The sequence below is a fragment of the Saccopteryx bilineata genome, chromosome 7 (genome assembly GCF_036850765.1).
Source record: "Saccopteryx bilineata isolate mSacBil1 chromosome 7, mSacBil1_pri_phased_curated, whole genome shotgun sequence".
Taxonomy (NCBI): Eukaryota; Metazoa; Chordata; class Mammalia; order Chiroptera; family Emballonuridae; genus Saccopteryx; species Saccopteryx bilineata.
The window spans coordinates 23,324,119-23,342,342 of record NC_089496.1 but is presented as its reverse complement, the minus strand read 5'-3'; the positions used below and the strand labels follow the sequence as shown (position 1 = coordinate 23,342,342).

General features: G+C 44.9%; 1 long non-coding RNA gene across 4 annotated transcripts in view; it reads right to left on the bottom strand.

Annotated features, from left to right (window-relative positions):
• The window catches only part of LOC136310314 (uncharacterized), a 33,589-nt gene extending 18,991 nt beyond the window's left edge, over positions 1 to 14,598 (bottom strand). The window contains exon 1 of one of the 4 annotated variants that reach the window (XR_010726545.1): positions 14,500 to 14,598. This is a non-coding gene — a long non-coding RNA (uncharacterized lncRNA). Of the gene's footprint in view, positions 1 to 13,951; positions 14,250 to 14,341 lie in introns of those variants that run through there. The other 3 variants (XR_010726546.1, XR_010726547.1, XR_010726548.1) reach the window with 3 other exon arrangements.
• Between the last annotated feature and the right edge of the window lie 3,626 nt (positions 14,599 to 18,224).

Here is an 18,224-nt window from a genome sequence, read left to right as displayed (position 1 = left end):
TCTCTGCGGCTATATCAATAGAGAAAAAAAGCATTGGCCAAGTCTGCCACAAAGTGGTATGTCCCCAACTCATGGCTTAGCCGATCCATCATGTTACCTATCAAGGGAACAGCAGCGTGCAAAGGGGGAGCAACTTTATTAAGTTCCCTGTAATCTACTGTCATTCTCCAGGTTCCATCTGCTTTGCGCACAGGCCATACTGGGGAGTTGTAAGGACTGTGTGCTGGCCGGATGATCCCCACCTTTTCTAGTTCGAGGATTGTCCCTGTGACTTCTTCATACCCACCTGGCAGGCGGTACTGCTTGGTGTTAGTCACACGCCGAGGGACGGGTAATTGCAAAGGGGATGTGATGCGTGTCCCCGCAATACTGCCTTCACAACCCTGATCCGCAGCCGGAACTCCCCAGCTGTAGTAGTTTCCAACCACAGTCCTTGCAAGACATCTACCCCCAAAATATATTCAGGAATAGGAAATACATACACCTTATATGGCTTAGGAGGCAGTCTCCCTATCCCCAATGGAATAGTTACTGGCTTCACTTGAACAGTTTGGCCCCCATAACCGTCAGTGGCCACTGGGGTCCCAGCAAACCGCTCTGGGTTTCCATAGAGAAGGGAACATCCTGCACCTGTATCCACCAAGGCCAACACCTGTTGTACATTGGAAGGGGACCAGTGGATAGCCAGTTCCACATGTGGCCTCCGGTCCCCGCCCATCCCCGTTAGACGGGTCCCTCGGCCTTTTTCCTATTCAAACTGGTACAATGGGCTTTGGGAGTTCCCCTCTCCCTCGGCCGTCTCTATCATATAATCTTGTAACCGAGCTGTACGCGCACCAAACGTTTTATTGGTAGCTGCTGGGGCCTTTCGTCTCAGTGGCTGGAACTTCTGTTCCGGTTTAAGCTGCCGCCAAAGCTCCAAAAGAATTTTATTAGACTGGCCATCCAATTTCCCCTTATCTGCTCCAGCCGCAATCAAGTCTACCCACATCTGCGTTCGGGTAACCTTTACAGGCCCGTTTCCCTTGTTAGTTGGGGGGGAAACATAGGCAGCAGCCCTCACTGCTTTATGATCCCGAGCGGCCTCCAGCTCTCCCAAATCTGCTACCATCTGTGTAACTGCATTGATGGGCTGCCCCACATAGGGGCCCAAGATAGCCACAAGTGACCCAAAAAGGGCTGACGGGCCGCTAGCAAGGACAAATTCCCTCATTTTGGCCGTAAACACTTCCTCGTCTGGCCCACGGGACCCACGGTTGAAAACAGCATTCTTCATACCTAGTTCCCGAAGGACCTTTACTAACTCACTGTAGCACTGCCACCGACTCATTGCCCCCGGCAATTCTCCAGCATTCTGCCAGACCATACGAATGGCAGCCATCACCCATTCTAATAGGGTATGGTCTCCTGGGTTGCCATGGCAGTTCTGAAGACACTGCCTCAAGGAAGAGTGTGTGGTATTGGCGGCCAATTTCTCCATCTCTGTTCCGGAGAGCATGATGCCATCCACCCCTATATCCCATAATCGTAGTAATCAGGTTACCAGGGATTCAGTAGGTTTCTGCCTAAATTGTGCCCCCAACTCCATCAGCTCTGCCTGGGTATAGGGCCGGACCACAGAGTGTTCCATTACCTGGGCAGGAGGCTGTGGCTGCCCCTGAGGGACTCTTTGTTGCTGGGTTTTTACCTTATTGGCGACAACTGGTCGGGCTCTCAGTGTGCGTATGGCAGCTTCAGCCTGAGCCTTCTCATCCTCAGAAGAGGAGTCGCAAGCGCCTGCTCCCGCTGACTCAAAGCCAATCCACCGGCACGGATGCTGCTGCTCCTTTGGTGACTGTTTAGGCTCCTATGGCTGCTGGCTTTTGGCCAGAAGCTGAGACTCGAGCTCTTGAATCCGCAGTTGTTTCTCCAACAACTGCCGGTGAAGACGTTCAGCTTCCAGGGTAAACTGCAACTCGGGAACCCGTAATTCCTTCTCCAGTGCTCGCTCCAATTCCAGCCTTTTCTGCCGTTCTATTTGCAATTCATACTGAAGCTTTTGACCTCGGGCAGCTTCTCGCACAGAACTCTTGGTTTCCTCTTGAATAAAAAACACGTAGCCCATGGCCCCTAAAAGGACAGCCATGGGGAGCCAGAGCAGCAACCAGTACTCTATCCCACCCATCAAGGGTGGTGGCCCCATACCAATCTCTGAATCCTGCCGGAAACTACGCCAGTTGTAAGGCCAGGAGCCGCCATCGTGGCCATTCACATGCAGGTTCCCATTAGATTCGGGCAGACGATAAAGAAATGGCACAGTCAGAGGATGGGGGGCCATCCTATTTATTGGTGTCTCACCAAGACAGGCAAACCACAAAAGAAGACAAGGGAAAAGCAGAAAACCAGCTTTTCTCATGAAGGGCAAGGGATCAGGGAAGCCCCTGCAATCGTGATAGCAGGAACTGGGTGTGCCAGCTCCTGGTCTGTCCCACTTTATAGTGTAGAAAACCAAAACCCCTTAATCCAATATACAAACAAGGAAGTCTCCGATACAAAGTCACTTATCCAAGGCATAACTGGATTCCTCATGAGAGTGCACCACCCAGATCATACAATCAGTCAAGGGTGTGGGGAAAAGCTTAGTCCCAAAACCAAACCTTAGGCTACAACGGCCTGGCCTGCTTATAGCCTGTCCCCCACACCCAATATAAGTCACAAGCGAGCAAACATATATATCATATTTACAAACTTATTTGACCCTGATACAAAGTTGCACATCAAAGGCTAAGACAGGAACTCTCCCAAGGCAAAAACAGGATACATTAGTGAAATTTACAAACAAAGAGTCAGAGGAAGGGCATGTATATTGCTTCCTGCAACCCAAGGAAGGAAGTGGAGTGGGTGCAAATACTCAGCATCAAAGCCAAATATGGAGATGGAGGGGGGAGAACTTAGCCCCCTGCCAAGCCTCAAATCTATAATGGCTTTTTGCCATTAACGGTCCACAACACAGCGCCATTTTTAACAACAAAAATGAGCAAATTCAAAAGCACAAACTTTATAAACTCATTTGCCCAACACCCTTCCTCTTCCCCTTCTCTCTCTCTTTACCTTTTGCAACCAGTGGCTCAATTGGATCAAGTGTCAGCCCTGAGTGATAAGGATAGCTAGCTGATTTGAGCATCAGCCCCAGATGGGGGTGGATCCCAGTCAGGGTGCATGAGGGCGTATAGCTCTCCTCCTCTCACTTAAAAAATATGTCCATACTACCCAGTCTATAGATTCAATGCAATTCCTATTAAAATACCAATAGCAGGCTTCACAGATCTAGAACAAATATTCCTAAAATTTTTTTTTTTTTTATTCATTTTAGAGAGGAGAGAGAGAGAGACAGAGAGAGATGGGGGGAGGAGCTGGAAGCATCAACTCCCATATGTGCCTTGACCAGGCAAGCCCAGGGTTTCGAACCGGCGACCTCAGCATTTCCAGGTCGACGCTTTATCCACTGCGCCACCACAGGTCAGGCTATTCCTAAAATTTATATGGAATCAAAACAGAACCTGAATAGCTTCAGAAATCTTGAAAATAAAGAACAAAGTGGGAGGCCCTGGCCAGTTGGCTCAGTGGTAGAGCGTCGGCCTGGTGTGCAGAAGTCCCGGGTTCGATTCCCGGCCAGGGCACACAGGAGAAGCGCCCATCTGCTTCTCCACCCCTCCCCCTCTCCTTCCTCTCTGTCTTTCTCTTCCCCTCCCGCAGCCAAGGCTCCATTGGAGCAAAGATGGCCCGGGCGCTGAGGATGGCTCCTTGGCCTCTGCCCCAGGCGCTAGAGTGGCTCTGGTCACGGCAGAGCGACGCCCTAGAGGGGCAGAGCATCACCCCTGGTGGGCGTGCCGGGTGGATCCCGGTCGGTTGCATGCAGGAGTCTGACTGTCTCTCCCCGTTTCTAGCTTCAGAAAAATACAAAAAAAAAAAAAAAAAGAACAAAGTGGGAGGTATCACACTATCAACATCAAGCTGTTGTGGACCAAATGTGAGTAATTGTTGATTGGAGCTCAAATTGATTATAAATTTAACGAGTCTTTATTAGCTGGCCCACGACGGCTAGCTGAGAAACAGCTAACAGCCCCAAGCCTAGGGAGAGAGCAGTATTTAAGGAGATAAATCACAAAGTCATAGCTATTACAATATGTTGTTGTAAGGTACCAAAGGCTACAGAATTAATATTAATATTTTAGAAAGCTTAGAGAACATTTTGTTGATTTGGGCTGGGCTTACAGAGAGGTTTTGTGGATGACTTCTCTGTACTTATGTAATTAGCATAAAACCAATATGGTTTGTAAAACCAGAAGCCAAGGCCAGGGCCACCATCAGAGCAGCCCAGCCCATGCAGGTTCGCATTGGATTCAGACAGTCGGTAAAGAAACAACGGAGCCAAAAACGGATGGGCTGTCATCTTTAATTCTAGCTTGCACCCGGCGGGCAAGTAAAAATACACACTGGGCTCCAAAACCCACTCATTCAGCGCTCACAAAGCTACTGATTTATCCGAGTTTCCTAGAATCAAAGGTTTCTAGCTCACCAGACTTATTCACCTCTGTTCCCCATCTCCTTCCTTATCCCAGATACAAACTCTACACAAACTGGCATCTCACTCAGCACTGCACCATCTTGGCTGCTTCCCCTGGCCTCCTCCACGTGGCCTTTCTCTGCTCTCCTCTGCTCTCTCTTGCTAATCTCAGGAACCAAGAGCGCAAACTCCCGTTTTGCCCCCACTTTATACTGTAGCTTCACAACCTCTAATCCAATATACAAAGTAGGGAAGTCTCTAATACAAAGTCACTTCTCTGAGGCATGATTGGATTGTACCACCCCACATCAAAAAGGGTGGAAAAGGCCTGACCTGTGGTGGCGCAGTGGATAAAGCTTCAACCTGGAAATGCTGAGGTCGCTGGTTCGAAGCCCTGCGCTTGCCTGGTCAAGGCACATATGGGAGTTGATGCTTCCAGCTCCTCCCCCCTGTCTCTCTCTCTCCTCTCTCTCTGTCTCTCTCTCTCCCTCTCTCTCTCCTCTCTAAAATGAATAAATAAAAAATTAAAAAAAAAAAAAAAGGGTGGGAAAGGCTTAATCCCAAAACCAAGCCCCAGGCTACAAGGATTCTCAACACACATTAATATCACCTGGGCAAAGGCCTCACGTGGGCAGCGCTATTTTTAACAAAGTGAGCATAATACATTTTATCTGCCCAACAGGTTGATGGCATTGTGTGGTAAATGCAGAAGAGGAAGGAGTCTTGAATTCTCTGACCTTCCCCCATAGCTGTGGGGAAATGGGTGAATAGCTAGCCAGGTGTAGGGAGAGAAAAGATTGAATCTTTTCACCCAGGTGATATTAATGTGTGTTAGGGGTGGGCTGTAGGCTGGCAAGATGCTTGTAGCCTGGGGCTTGGTTTTAGGACTAAGCCTTTCCCACCCTTTTTGATGTGGGGTGCTGCAATGCCATCATGCCCCAGATAAGTGACTTTGTATTAGAGCAGGGGTCCCCAAACTATGGCCCGCGGGCCGCATGCAGCCCCCTGAGGCCATTTATCCGGCCCCGCCGCACTTCCGGAAGGGGCACCTCTTTCATTGGTGGTCAGTGAGAGGAGCATAGTTCCCATTGAAATACTGGTCAGTTTGTTGATTTAAATTTACTTGTTCTTTATTTTAAATATTGTATTTGTTCCCGTTTTGTTTTTTTACTTTAAAATAAGATATGTACAGTGTGCATAGGGATTTGTTCATAGTTTTTTTTATAGTACGGCCCCCCAACAGTCTGAGGGACAGTGAACTGGCCCCCTGTGTAAAAAGTTTGGGGACCCCTGTATTAGAGTCTTCCTTATTTTGTATATTGGATTCAAGGTTTTGGTTTCTATACTATAAAGTGGGGCAGACCGGGAGCTTGCTCTCTTGGTTCCTGAGATTAGCATGAGAGAGCAGAGCAGAGAAAGGCCACGTGGAGGAGGCCAGGAGAAGCAGCCAAGATGGTGGAGTGCTGAGTGAGAAGCCAGTTTGTGCAGAGTTTGTGCAGGGAGAAGGAAGGAGATAAGGAACAGAAGTGAATAAGTCTGGTGAGCTAGAAACCTTTGATTCTAGGAAACTCGGTTAAGTCAGTAGCTTTGTGAGCGCTGAATGAGTGGGTTTTGGAGCCCAGTGTGTGTTTTTACTTGCCCACCGGGTGCAAGCTAGGATTAAAGATGATGGCCTATCAGTTTTGGGCTCCGTTGTTTCTTTACCAACTGTCCGAATCCAATGTGAACCTGCATGTGAATGGCCACGATGGTGGCTCTTGGCCTTACAGATAAGAACAGGCATACAGGCCCTGGCCGGTTGGCTCAGCGGTAGAGCGTCAGCCTGGCGTGCGGGGGACCCAGGTTCGATTCCCGGCCAGGGCACATAGGAGAGGCGCCCATTTGCTTCTCCACCCCCCCCTCCTTCCTCTCTGTCTCTCTCTTCCCCTCCCGCAGCTGAGGCTCCATTGGAGCAGAGATGGCCCGGGCGCTGGGGATGGCTCCTTGGCCTCTGCCCCAGGTGCTAGAGTGGCTCTGGTCGCAGCAGAGCGACGCCCCGGAGGGGCAGAGCATCGCCCCCTGGTGGGCAGAGCGTCGCCCCTGGTGGACGTGCGGGGTGGATCCCGGTTGGGCACATGCGGGAGTCTGTCTGACTGTCTCTCCCCATTTCCAGCTTCAGAAAAATACAAAAAAAAAAAAAAAAAAAAAAAGAACAGGCATATAGATCAATGAAATAGAGCAGAGAACCCAGAAATAAACCTGCACCTTTATGGACAATTGATGTTTGACAAAGGAGCAATCTTATACAATGGAGTAAAGATAGTTTCTTAAATAAATAGTGTTGGGACAGGTACTTGCAAAAAAGAATTGGAAGTAGACCACCAACTAACACTATACATAAGAATAAACTCAAAATGGATAAAAGACTTAAATGTAAGTCATGAAACCATAAAAATCCTGGAAGACAACATAGGCAGTAGACTCTTAGACATCTCTTGCAGCAATATTTTTGCCAATAGATCTCCTCGGGCAAGAGAAACAAAGGAAAAAAATAAACAAATGAGACTACATTAAACTAAAAAGGTTTTACACAGTAAAAATACCATCAACAAAGTAAAAGGACAATCCACACAATAGAAAAACATATTCTCTGATATAATTGATAAGGGCTTAATAACTAAAATTGATAAAGAACTTATAGAACTCAACACTAGGAAGACAAACAATCCAATTAAAACTAGACAAAGAAGCTGAATAGACACTTCCCCAAAGAGGACATACAGATGGCCAATAGGCATATGAAAAAATGCTCAACATCACTAATCATCAGAGAAATGCAAATTAAAACCACAATGAAATATCACCTCACACCAGTCAGAATGGCGCTCATCAACAAAACAACACAGAATAAGTGCTGGTGAGGGTGTGGAGAAAAGGGAACCCTCCTGCACTGCTGGTGGGAATGCAGACTGGTGCAGCCACTGTGGAAAACAGTATGGTGTTTTAAAAACAAAACAGAATTTAATAATTTAACCCTTAATTTTTTTTAAATTAGAGCATACATGATTGATTAGGAATCAGTTTTGATAATAAAAGCAATAGAAATTGGCCATCTACAATAGTTTCAGGAGACTGAGAAGCATGGATTCTTAAAATAAATGGCATCTTAGATTTCAATAGTAAACTACTCGATGCTTATAAGTATAAGGAAGAGAAAAATATAAAATGTAAAACACTGAACAACAGCATTAATCCACGGAGTTCACCAGTTTCCTAGATAACCTGGTATTTTAGGGAAAACTAACATAGGACTCAACCTCCCAGGAAGTTTCCAGGAATCAAACAAATAACTAAAGCAAAGGAGTATTCTAGGATGACAAAAACCATCAAGCATCTATTCACAGAAAAATTTTGCCCAGGATTTTAGACAGGAAATTGAAATGAGCCATTTTGGCCTAGATGTTTGTTCTGGCCTATTACTCAGATACTTCGCAGGAATTAGTGTCAGCTGCAGGGAATGCTACAGCTTCTTAAGAGAACTAAAAATGCTGGGACCTAAATCACTGATTTTCAAAATAGTTTTATCACAACCCAGAGTAAGACATTTTACTAGTCATCCAGTTCTTATACGCACGCTGCTGAAACAAGCCTCACAAAATAATGCGGACTCTTACTGTTGTAAAGTAACTAAATCCACAATTCTGCGGGTGTTCATCGAGGCATGTAGTCCAAGTAAGTTTTTGAAAAGTTTTATTAAAGAAGGAAATTTATCAAATATGCTGACCGCATGTGGCTGACACAGGGCAACAGACCCAAACTGTGCAGCCCCCAAGAACAGTTCAGGGGCTGTTTATATAGTCCTAATTATACATGGGAGGGGAGAAACCTGACGTCAGGGCATAAGTTTATACCTTTTGTTTAGAGATACATACATTAACCACATGCTTTCAGGAGGGGATGGGTGGTTTCTATAGAGACAAATGCCTGTAAGTGGCTCATCAGTATAAGAAAAGGTTTTAATTTAATCTTTTTCTTCCTGTACCTGGCTAGCTATTCACCTTCCTCTTCTGCATTTACAACACAATGCCATTGGCCATCTTAGTCTTGATGCTAATCACACAAGCATAGAAATCACACAAAATCTCTCTGCATGCCTAGCCCAAATTAATAAAATGTTCTTTAAACTTCCTAAAGTATTAATTTTAATTCTGTAGCTTTTGGCACTTTACAACATTACCACAAGTGATGTTTTGATACTTTCTATTCTCTCTTATTGTATTTCATATAAATAATGCTAGTTTGACCCATTCACAGGTTGAGACTTACAAACTGAAAACACCTGCCTCAATAGGAATAAAATAGTGGAATACAGAATTGCTTTATAAGGGCCAACCTGGAACTCTGGGCTTGCCCGGTCAAGGTATATATGGGAGTTGATGCTTCCTGCCTCCCCCCCTCTTTCTCTCTTTCTCCCCTCTCTAAAATAAAAAATATATATATTTTTAAAAAAGAATTGGTTTGGTCTGACCTGTGGTGGCGCAGTGGATAAAGCAACCTGGAACGCAGAGGTCACTGGTTCAAAACCCTGGGCTTACCCAGTGAAGGCACATATGGAAGTTGATTTTTCCTGCTCCTCCCTCCTTGTGTCTCCCTTTTCTCTCTCTCTCTCTCTCTCTCCCCTCTCAAATGAATAAAATCTTTAAAAAAAAAAAGAATTGCTTTATATTTTATGATCATATATGTATGTACGTACATTGAACACACACAAAGCAAAAAAACACTTTAAACCTATGGCTTTCTCAGCAAAGTATAACCCATCTAAGAAAAAGCATGCCCTAGTATTAGAAAAGTATTATAAAATCCTACAGTAGATAGATTTTTTTCTCTTTAATTTTTTAGAATTTAGTGATTTTAGTGAGAGAGGAAGGTAGAGAGAGAGAGGGAGAGAAAAGAACACAGATCTAGTCCTGTATGTGCTCTGACTGGGGATCGAACCGGCAACTTCTGAGCTTTGGAATGATGCTCCAACCAATCAAGCTATCCATATCCAGCCAGGGCAGATTTTTTTTTTTTTTTTCAGAAACAGAGAGAGAGAGAGTCAGAGAGAGAGATAGACAGGGACAGACAGACAGGAACGAAGAGATGAGAAGCATCAATCATTAGTTTTTCGTTGCGACACCTTAGTTGTTCATTGATTGCTTTCTCATATGTGCCTTGACCGCAGGGCTACAGCAGACCGAGTAACCTCTCGCTTGAGCCAGCAACCCTGGGTCCAAGCTGGTGAGCTTTTGCTCAAACCAGATGAGCCCTCGCTCAAGCTGGTGACCTCAGGGTCTCGAACCTGGGTCCTCTGCATCCCAATCCAACACTCTATCCATTGCGCCACTGCCTGGTCAGGCAGATATTTTTTCTTTGATACAACTTTCATTCAATAGCTTCTTTTCTTTTTTTTTTTTTTTTGCCTTTTGTTTATTTATTTATTTTAGAGAGGAGGGGGGAGAGAGAGAGAGAGAGAGAGAGAGAGAGAGAAGTGGGAGGAGCAGGAAGCATCAACTCCTGTACGTGCCTTGACCAGGCAAGCCAGGGTTTTGAACTGGCAACCTCAGTGTTTCCAGGTTGACGCTTTATTCACTGCACCACCACAGGTCAGGCCATTCAATAGCTTCTGAAAGCTCTCATGTTCTCCAGTAAATTCAGATCAGTAAACTCATCATTAAATCAATGTCACCCCAAAATTATTTGGATCAATTATTGAATTAGTTCACCTATCCCAATTTTGAAGGGATTACAGAGTTTAAAAAATCATCCCACATATAAATCAAGCAACTAGTGCTTACCCTTTCGAGTTGAATCTTTTCCCTCCTGAGGACATTGTGACAAACCCAACAAGAACAGTCATGTGACAACATCTGAGGATGGATCTGTCAGTCCAACAGGTGTACAAAGTGTTAGATAAGTTTCACAGAGGTTTGGGAATGGTGAATCTTAATGCCATTTTGTAAGAGACAGGGCAGGGCTCTAGTGCGTTGGATATAGATTCAGCTTGCACTGGGGGGTCTCTGATCAGTCTCCCGGCAGCTCAGAAACATTTGCAGCAGCAATTGGCAGTGCCAGAGAGACTTGGTTTTGACAGCGATGAGCCCAGCACAACAGAAGTGGGGCTGGAATCCCTCCTCTCCAAAGCCCTCTTGGCATCTGATTGAGAGGGAGACCAGAGGCTGTAGGGACGCCCTCCTGTGTCATATAATATGATCAGTGCATGTTGATCCCAAGGGACAGTGGGATTGATACTGCAACCCACCACCACTACCAGAAAAAAATCCTCAAGACAAACCCATGAAGAGTATCAGAGTTTCCTGTTTTATTTCTTTTCACCTGTGAGTAATAAGCACAGGGCCAGCCAAACTAAAATGGTCACTAAAGAAACTGAATGGCATCACCAGATAGTCTGTTCTCTTTTTAAAATCCAGTCTGTGTTACACGTAACTGGACTCTCTGAAAATGTAACAGTAACATTATTGAGCATTCACTATGTGCCAGGTTCTATGCCTAATCACCTTACAGGTATTATCACATTTAATCTCCTCAGCTGTCTGAGAAAGTACATATATGTAACTTGTCAAAGATTATTCCAACGTCCTTGTACTAATCAAAACTGTATGGCATTGGCATAAAAACAGGCACATAGCTCAATGAAACAGAATTAAGAGCTCAGAAATAAACCCATACATATATGGACAATTTATGAAAAGGAGTCAATAATATACAAAAGAGAAAGAACAGTCTCCTTAATAAATCATTTGGAAAATGGGACAGCCACATGCAAAAGAGTAAAACTAGACCACTATCATACACAAAAATTAACTCAAAGTAAATTAAAGACTTGAATGTAAAACCTGAAAGCATAAAATTCCTAAAAAATAACATAGGCAGTAAGCTCCTAGAAATTTGTCTCAACATCGCTTTTGTGGGCCTAAAAGACCGAAACGTCAGGTTTTTTAATCTCGGGAAAGAACAAAATTGGAGGTATCATGGTACCTGACATCAAACTATACCGCAAGGCCATCGTAATCAAAATAGCATGGAACTGGCATAAAAACAAACACATAGATCAATGGAACAGAATAGAGAACCCAGACATAAACCCACATCTACGTGATCAATTACTCTGTAACAACGGAGGCAAAAATATACAATGGAGTGAAGACAGTCTCTTTAATAAAGAGTATTGGGACAACTGGACAGAACAATGCAAAAATAAATAAATAAATAAAACTAGACCACTCTCTTATACCATATACCAGACTAAACTCAAAATGGGTTAAAAGATTTTAATATAAGACCTGAAACCATAAAACCCCTAGCAGTAAACTCTTTGACATTGCTCTTAGTAACATTTTTTAAAATTATTTATTTATTTATTTATTTACAGAGACAGAGAGTGAGTCAGAGAGAGGGATAGTCAGGGACAGACAGACAGGAACGAAGAGAGATGAGAAGCATCAATCATTAGCTTTTCATTGTGCGTTGCAACACCTTAGTTGTTCATTGATTGCTTTCTCATATGTGCCTTGACTGCGGGCCTTCAGCAGACTGAGTAACCCCTTGCTGGAGTCAGCGACCTTGGGTTCAAGCTGGTGGGCCTTTGCTCAAACCAGATGAGCCTGCGCTCAAGCTGGTGACCTCGGGGTCTCGAACCTGGGTCTTCTGCATCCCAGTCCGACGCTCTATCCACCGCAACACCGCCCGGTCAGGCGCTCTTAGTAATATTTTAAAAAATATTTTATTTATTCATTTTTAGAGAGAGAGAGAGAAGCATCAACTGCCATATGCGCCTTGACCAGGCAAGCCCAGGGTTTTGAACCAGTGACCTCAGTTTTCCAAGTCGATGCCCTTATCCACTGAGCCACCACAGGTCAGGCAGTAATATATATATATATTTTTTTTATATGTCTCCTTGGGAAAGGGAAACAAAAGGAACAACAAATAGAACTACATCAAACTAAAAGGTTTTTGCACAACAAAGGAAACCATCAACAAAATGAAAAGACCTTTTGAATAGAAGATATTCTACAATGATACATCCCATAAGGGGTCAATGTCCAAACTATATATGGAACTCATCATACAATTTATTTATTTATTTATTTACAGAGACAAAGAGAGAGAGAGAGAGGGATTGATAGGGACAGACAGACAAGAACAGAGAGATGAGAAGCATCAATCATTAGTTTTTTATTGTGACACCTTAGTTGTTCATTGATTGCTTTCTCATATGTGCCTTGACCGTGAGGCTACAGCAGACCGAGTAACCCCTTGCTTGAGCCAGCGACCTTGGGTCCAAACTGGTGAGCTTTGCTCAAACCAGATGAGACCGTGCTCAAGCTGGCGACCTCAGGGCTTCGAACCTGGATCCTCCACATCCCAGTCCGATGCTCTATCCACTGTGCCACTGCCTGGTCAGGCTCATCATACAATTTAACAATAACAAGAACAGCAAAACAATCTGATTAAAAAATGGGCAGAGGACCTGAAGAGACACTTCTCCAGAGAGAATATACAGGTGGCCAATAGACATATGAAAAGATACTCAATGTCACTAATCATCAGAGAAATGCAAATGAGATATTACTCACAACTGTCAGAATGGCTATTATCAATTAACAAACAGATTTTAGCAAGGATGTGGTGAAAAGGGACCGGTCATGCACTGCCGGCGCAAATTCATATTGGTGCAGTCACTGTGGAAAACAGCATCAAGGTTCTTCACAAAATTAAAAATTGAACTACCTTACGACCCAGCAATTCCACTTCTGAGAATATATTCTAACAAACTCAAATCCAAAACACTAATTGAAAAAGTTCTAGGCCCACATCTTCCCCGAACCATTATTTACAACAGCCAAGATTTGGAAACAACCTAGGTGTCCATCAAGAAAGAATGTATAAAGAAGTAGTGGTACATATATACAATGGAATATTACTTGATCATAAAAAAGAATTAAATCTTGCCATTTGCTACAACATGGATAGACCTAGAGGGTGAGATAAGTCAGAGGAAGACAAAAACCATATGATTTCACTTATATGTGGAATCTAAAAAACAAAATAAATGAACAAAAGAATTATAAACAAACTCAGATACAGAGAACAAATTGGTGGTTGTCAGATGGGAGGTGGCTTGGAGACTGGAAGGAAAAGGTGAAGGGATTGAGAAGTACAAATTGTTAATTATAAAATAGTCACAGGGATGAAAAGTACAGCATAGGGAATCTAGTCAATAATATTGGAATAACTATGCATGATGCCAGGTGGGGTTTGTAGATGTCTAATTACCATGTTGTAGACCTGATACTTAACGTCATGTTGTATGTCAACTGTAATTGAAAAAAAAGTTAGGCTTTTAATAGTCTGATGGATGCCTACTTTGATTTTGATGTGCCACTGCTCAAAACAGTCTGAATTTCCTTACTTGCCCAGGTCCCCAGCAGTTCATGCAGATTCAGCGGGAGATTTCAGTGGGCCCCTAACAGCTGCCATCTTGCTTTCTTCAGATGAAGGGCACCTGTTATATTTCCTTGTTGAAATAACCCAAATCCAACCAGGTTTGCTCTTTCAGGCCGCCGGTGCGCAGTTCCTGAGACCCGTCAGGCCCTTGGAGACGAAGTCGGTCTCAAACCCAAATGTTGCGGCCCACTAAGTCTCACCATGAAAAACTCGGGGTCTCTCACCTCAACTTTCCACCCGAAAGGATTAGGTCAAACAAGCCGAAAGAGCGCAGAACGCACCAGCGGAGCTCAGTCCCGAGCAGCTCACCTGACCCTGGCAGCGGGCCCGCGGGGCCTCCCGGGCTCCCTCACCTGGTCCACGAGCAGCCCGGGGGTCCTCAGCAGCTGTTATGGGTACCGGCTCGTCGCCGAAACACCCAAATGACAACACTAAAACAATGTACTAACAAGTTGGGTGTCCCTTACCCAGAAGAAACTAGCCGTGGACGGGGACAGCGAGAGCCTAGCAGGAAGCCCCACCGGAGTCCAGGGGAGCGCACCCCGAGGCTGCGGGCTAGAGAGGCGAGGCCGGCGGAGGGGCGGGGCCTGATGAGGGGCGGGGCCTGATGAGGGCGGGGCCGGCGGGTCTCCACAGATTCAGCGGGAGATTCCCGCTCCTCTTCGCCAGGGGGGGGACTCGCCTCAGCTGAACTGGAGGCAAGTGCTGCACACACAGTCGGTTTACGACAGGTGTTCCCTATAGTTCCAGGCTGACTTCGTGCAGGTGTAGATTTGTGACGTGAACTCCCATTTTGTGGGCCCCGATACATGAATTACCTTTTTCAGGGCTAATTGGTATAAACAAGCCTTTCAGGGATCTCCAAACTTTTTACACAGGGGGCCAGTTCACTGTCCCTCAGACCATTGGAGGGCTGCCAAATACAGTGGTCCTCTCACTGACCACCAATGAAAGAGGTGCCCCTTCCAGAAGTGCAGTGGGGGCCGGATAAATGGCCTCAGGGGGCCATAGTTTGGGGACACCTGCAGTATCCTTCCTAAATTGTCCCAAAGCGGGAGACTATCCGATCTCCTTCTCCCTTTGTAGAGATGAAAGCATGTATCTGCTGAACTTGATCATACATACATCCCGCGGGAGAACTAGCCTAAGCAGTTGGTGCTCACTTCTGAGATATTGAACACTTTTTTTTGAAGAAGCAGGGAGACAGAGAGACAGACTTCCGCATCCACCCAGCGGGGATCCACCCAGCAAGCCCACTAGGGGGCGATGCTCTGCCCATCTGGGGCATTGCTCCGTTGCAACTGGAGCCATTCTAGCTCCTGACGTGGAGGCCATGGAGCCATCATCAGCGCCCGGGCCAACTTTGTTCCAGTGGAGCCTTGGTTGGGGGAGGGAAAGAGAGAGACAGAGAGAAAGGAGAGGGGGAGGGGTGGAGAAGCAGATGGGCCCTTCTCCTGTGTGCCCTGGCCGGGAATCGAACCCAGGACTTCCACATGCCGAGCAGACCCTTTATCACTGAGCAACTGGCCAGGGCCTCGAACACTTTTTTATATGTTTAGGTCACTAGATTCTGTGTAACCTCGTGAGGCCCCAGTCTCGCTCTCAGAGATGCTAATTTAATTGGTTGCTGTGGAACCTTCGAGCAGCAGAGCAGCAGTTTTTCATTCGTTTTTTGTTTGTTTTAAGCTCCAGAAGCAATTCTGCTGTTTACGACTCATTGGTATTAAGGTGACCAATCCTCCTCCTGTAGGGAGGACAGTCCTTCTTTTGTAAGTTCTGTCTCCTTCTAAAAGTGTCCTCCTACATGTCCACCCTTTTTTTTTTTTTTTTTTTTACAGAGACAGAGAGTCAGAGAGAGGGATAGATAGGGACAGATAGACGGGAATGGAGAGAGATGAGAAGTATCAATCATCAGTTTTTCGTTGTGACATCTTAGTTGTTCATTGATTGCTTTCTCATATGGGCCTTGACCATGGGGCTACAGCAGACCGAGTAACCCCTTACTCAAGTCAGTGACCTTGGGTCCAAGCTGGTGAGCTTTTCCTCAAACCAGACGAGCCTGTGCTCAAGCTGGCGACCTTAGGGTCTCGAACCTGGGTCCTCCACATCCCAGTTCGACGCTCTATCCGCTGCGCCACCGCCTGGTCAGGCCATGTCCTCCTTTTTGATATTGGAAGACTAATCTGTAAATGTCCATATTTGATCCATGCAGAGTCGATCCGTTGCATATGATGTGACATATTTGTATCTAAATGAGTACTTTTTTCTTACAATCATTATTAAGAATTAATAGGCATGTAAGCATAATTACAATATAAAATACTACAAATTTTTAAAATATTTTATTTATTGATTTTTAGAGAGAGGGGAAAGAGAGAGAGAGAGAGAAGGAGGAGGAGCAGGAAGCATCAACTCCCATACGTGCCTTGACCAGGCAAGCCCAGGGTTTTGAACCGGCAACCTCAGTGTTCCAGGTCGACACTTTATCCCACTGCGCCACCACAGGTCAGGCTACAAATGTTTTTATTATGCATTTATCATATAGTGTATTATTGTTGCAATGAATAAAATGTTTCTTTTATTCACAATATTGTTTTCTTCAATTTATTTTTGTCCTTTTCACTGTAAAAAAGTTGGTCACCTTATTGGTATACAGGTGGGGGATGGCAGTGGAATCAAAATACATGTTCAAACGCCGCATGTTAAGTATTGAAATATAAAACGGCCTAATCAAACGAGATCATGTGTGTGCCCCTGCGTGTTGTGATGTTCTGTCAGTGCCCATGGAGGAGGACGACTAGAAAATGGCTTTCCTCCTGTGCAGGATTGTGTTTCTGGCCTTTGTAGGTTCAGAACCTCTTAGCCCTGTTAACAGGCACAATGATGCGGATCACCAGGCATGGTTGGGCGGGTTAGGCCTTGCCCACAGGTGTCTGGGTGAGCTGAGAATGAAACCCAGCCCTCCGGCTCTAACCAAACCCCGAAGTGGCCTCCACATGGAAACTCACAAAAACGCCAGTGTATACTAGGAGCAGCCCGGACCCCAGGGCCTGGCACAACGCTGCCCACCTCTCCTTCCAAATGTAGGGTGTGCACTGTAAGGGCAGAAAACAGGCTTAATTCCCTGGTTAAAAATGAGGGGAGAGATTATCTTCCCCTCCTTTTTTGTCAGAATATTTACCTTAAATAACTTGAAAATGCAAGTATTTTCTCAGTCCCTTTGAAATGTACCATTTTAGAAGCTAAATAAGTCTGTGCCGGCTTTATGACGTAGGAATGTCTTTCTGAGAGCCTTGGGAGCCATCTCTTTGAAATAGTGCCATCGGGAGCTAGCACCCCCTCCCCAGTGTCTGTGGGAGGTAGGAGGCTAAGTTCAGGTTGTAAAGGGCACCTCCTGTCATAAAGATGGGAGTTTGTTTCCCCCCACCCTTCTGGATAAAGTCGATTAGCTAACATCGGTGGTCACCAGGTAAAGTTAGGAACTGCATGTGCCTAACGGTGCTGTCAAGTTCTCTTAGTTAACTAGTTATTATAATATTATACATATTATCTTGAGAACACAGACATGATGGGCACATCTGCTTGGCTGTATGAAAGGTTGAGATTTGTCTTTGCAATCAATCTCTTAGCCAATTGCCTGTGATAAGCATCACATTCCAGTTTAACATTCAATCGAAAATCAGTGTTTCCTTTCCCTGCTACCTACCTTTGTGGAGAGGATTTCTGGGCTGAGAGATTCAGGTTTTTAAAAAAATTATATTTCCTCAGCAACTCCTCCCTTTATTCTAGTTACTGTCTTTTTTTTTTTTTTTTTTTTTTTTTAGTTACTGTCTTTTTTATTCACACCTTTCCAATCCATGGGGAGAAGGATTTAAGGTACATAGGTTATATAGGGGTTTTTATTATAAACCTCCTCCCCTCCACCCAGCTTCCAACACAGAAGTTAGAGTGATTTGAAATAATTATGTTAGAAAAAGTTGAGGTAAATTGAGTAATTTCATGCCAGTGTGTCATTTTGAATAAGAAACTGCTGTATTTTTTGCTTCATAAGACACATTTTTTTTCCCCAAAAGTGGAGGGGAAAATGCCTGTGCGTCTTATGGAGCGAATGTTTTTTTTTTTTTTTTTTTAGCTGTTGTGGGTTCCCAGACAACTAGAAGAGTATTTGAACATTAAAGTCTCTTCTCATGTT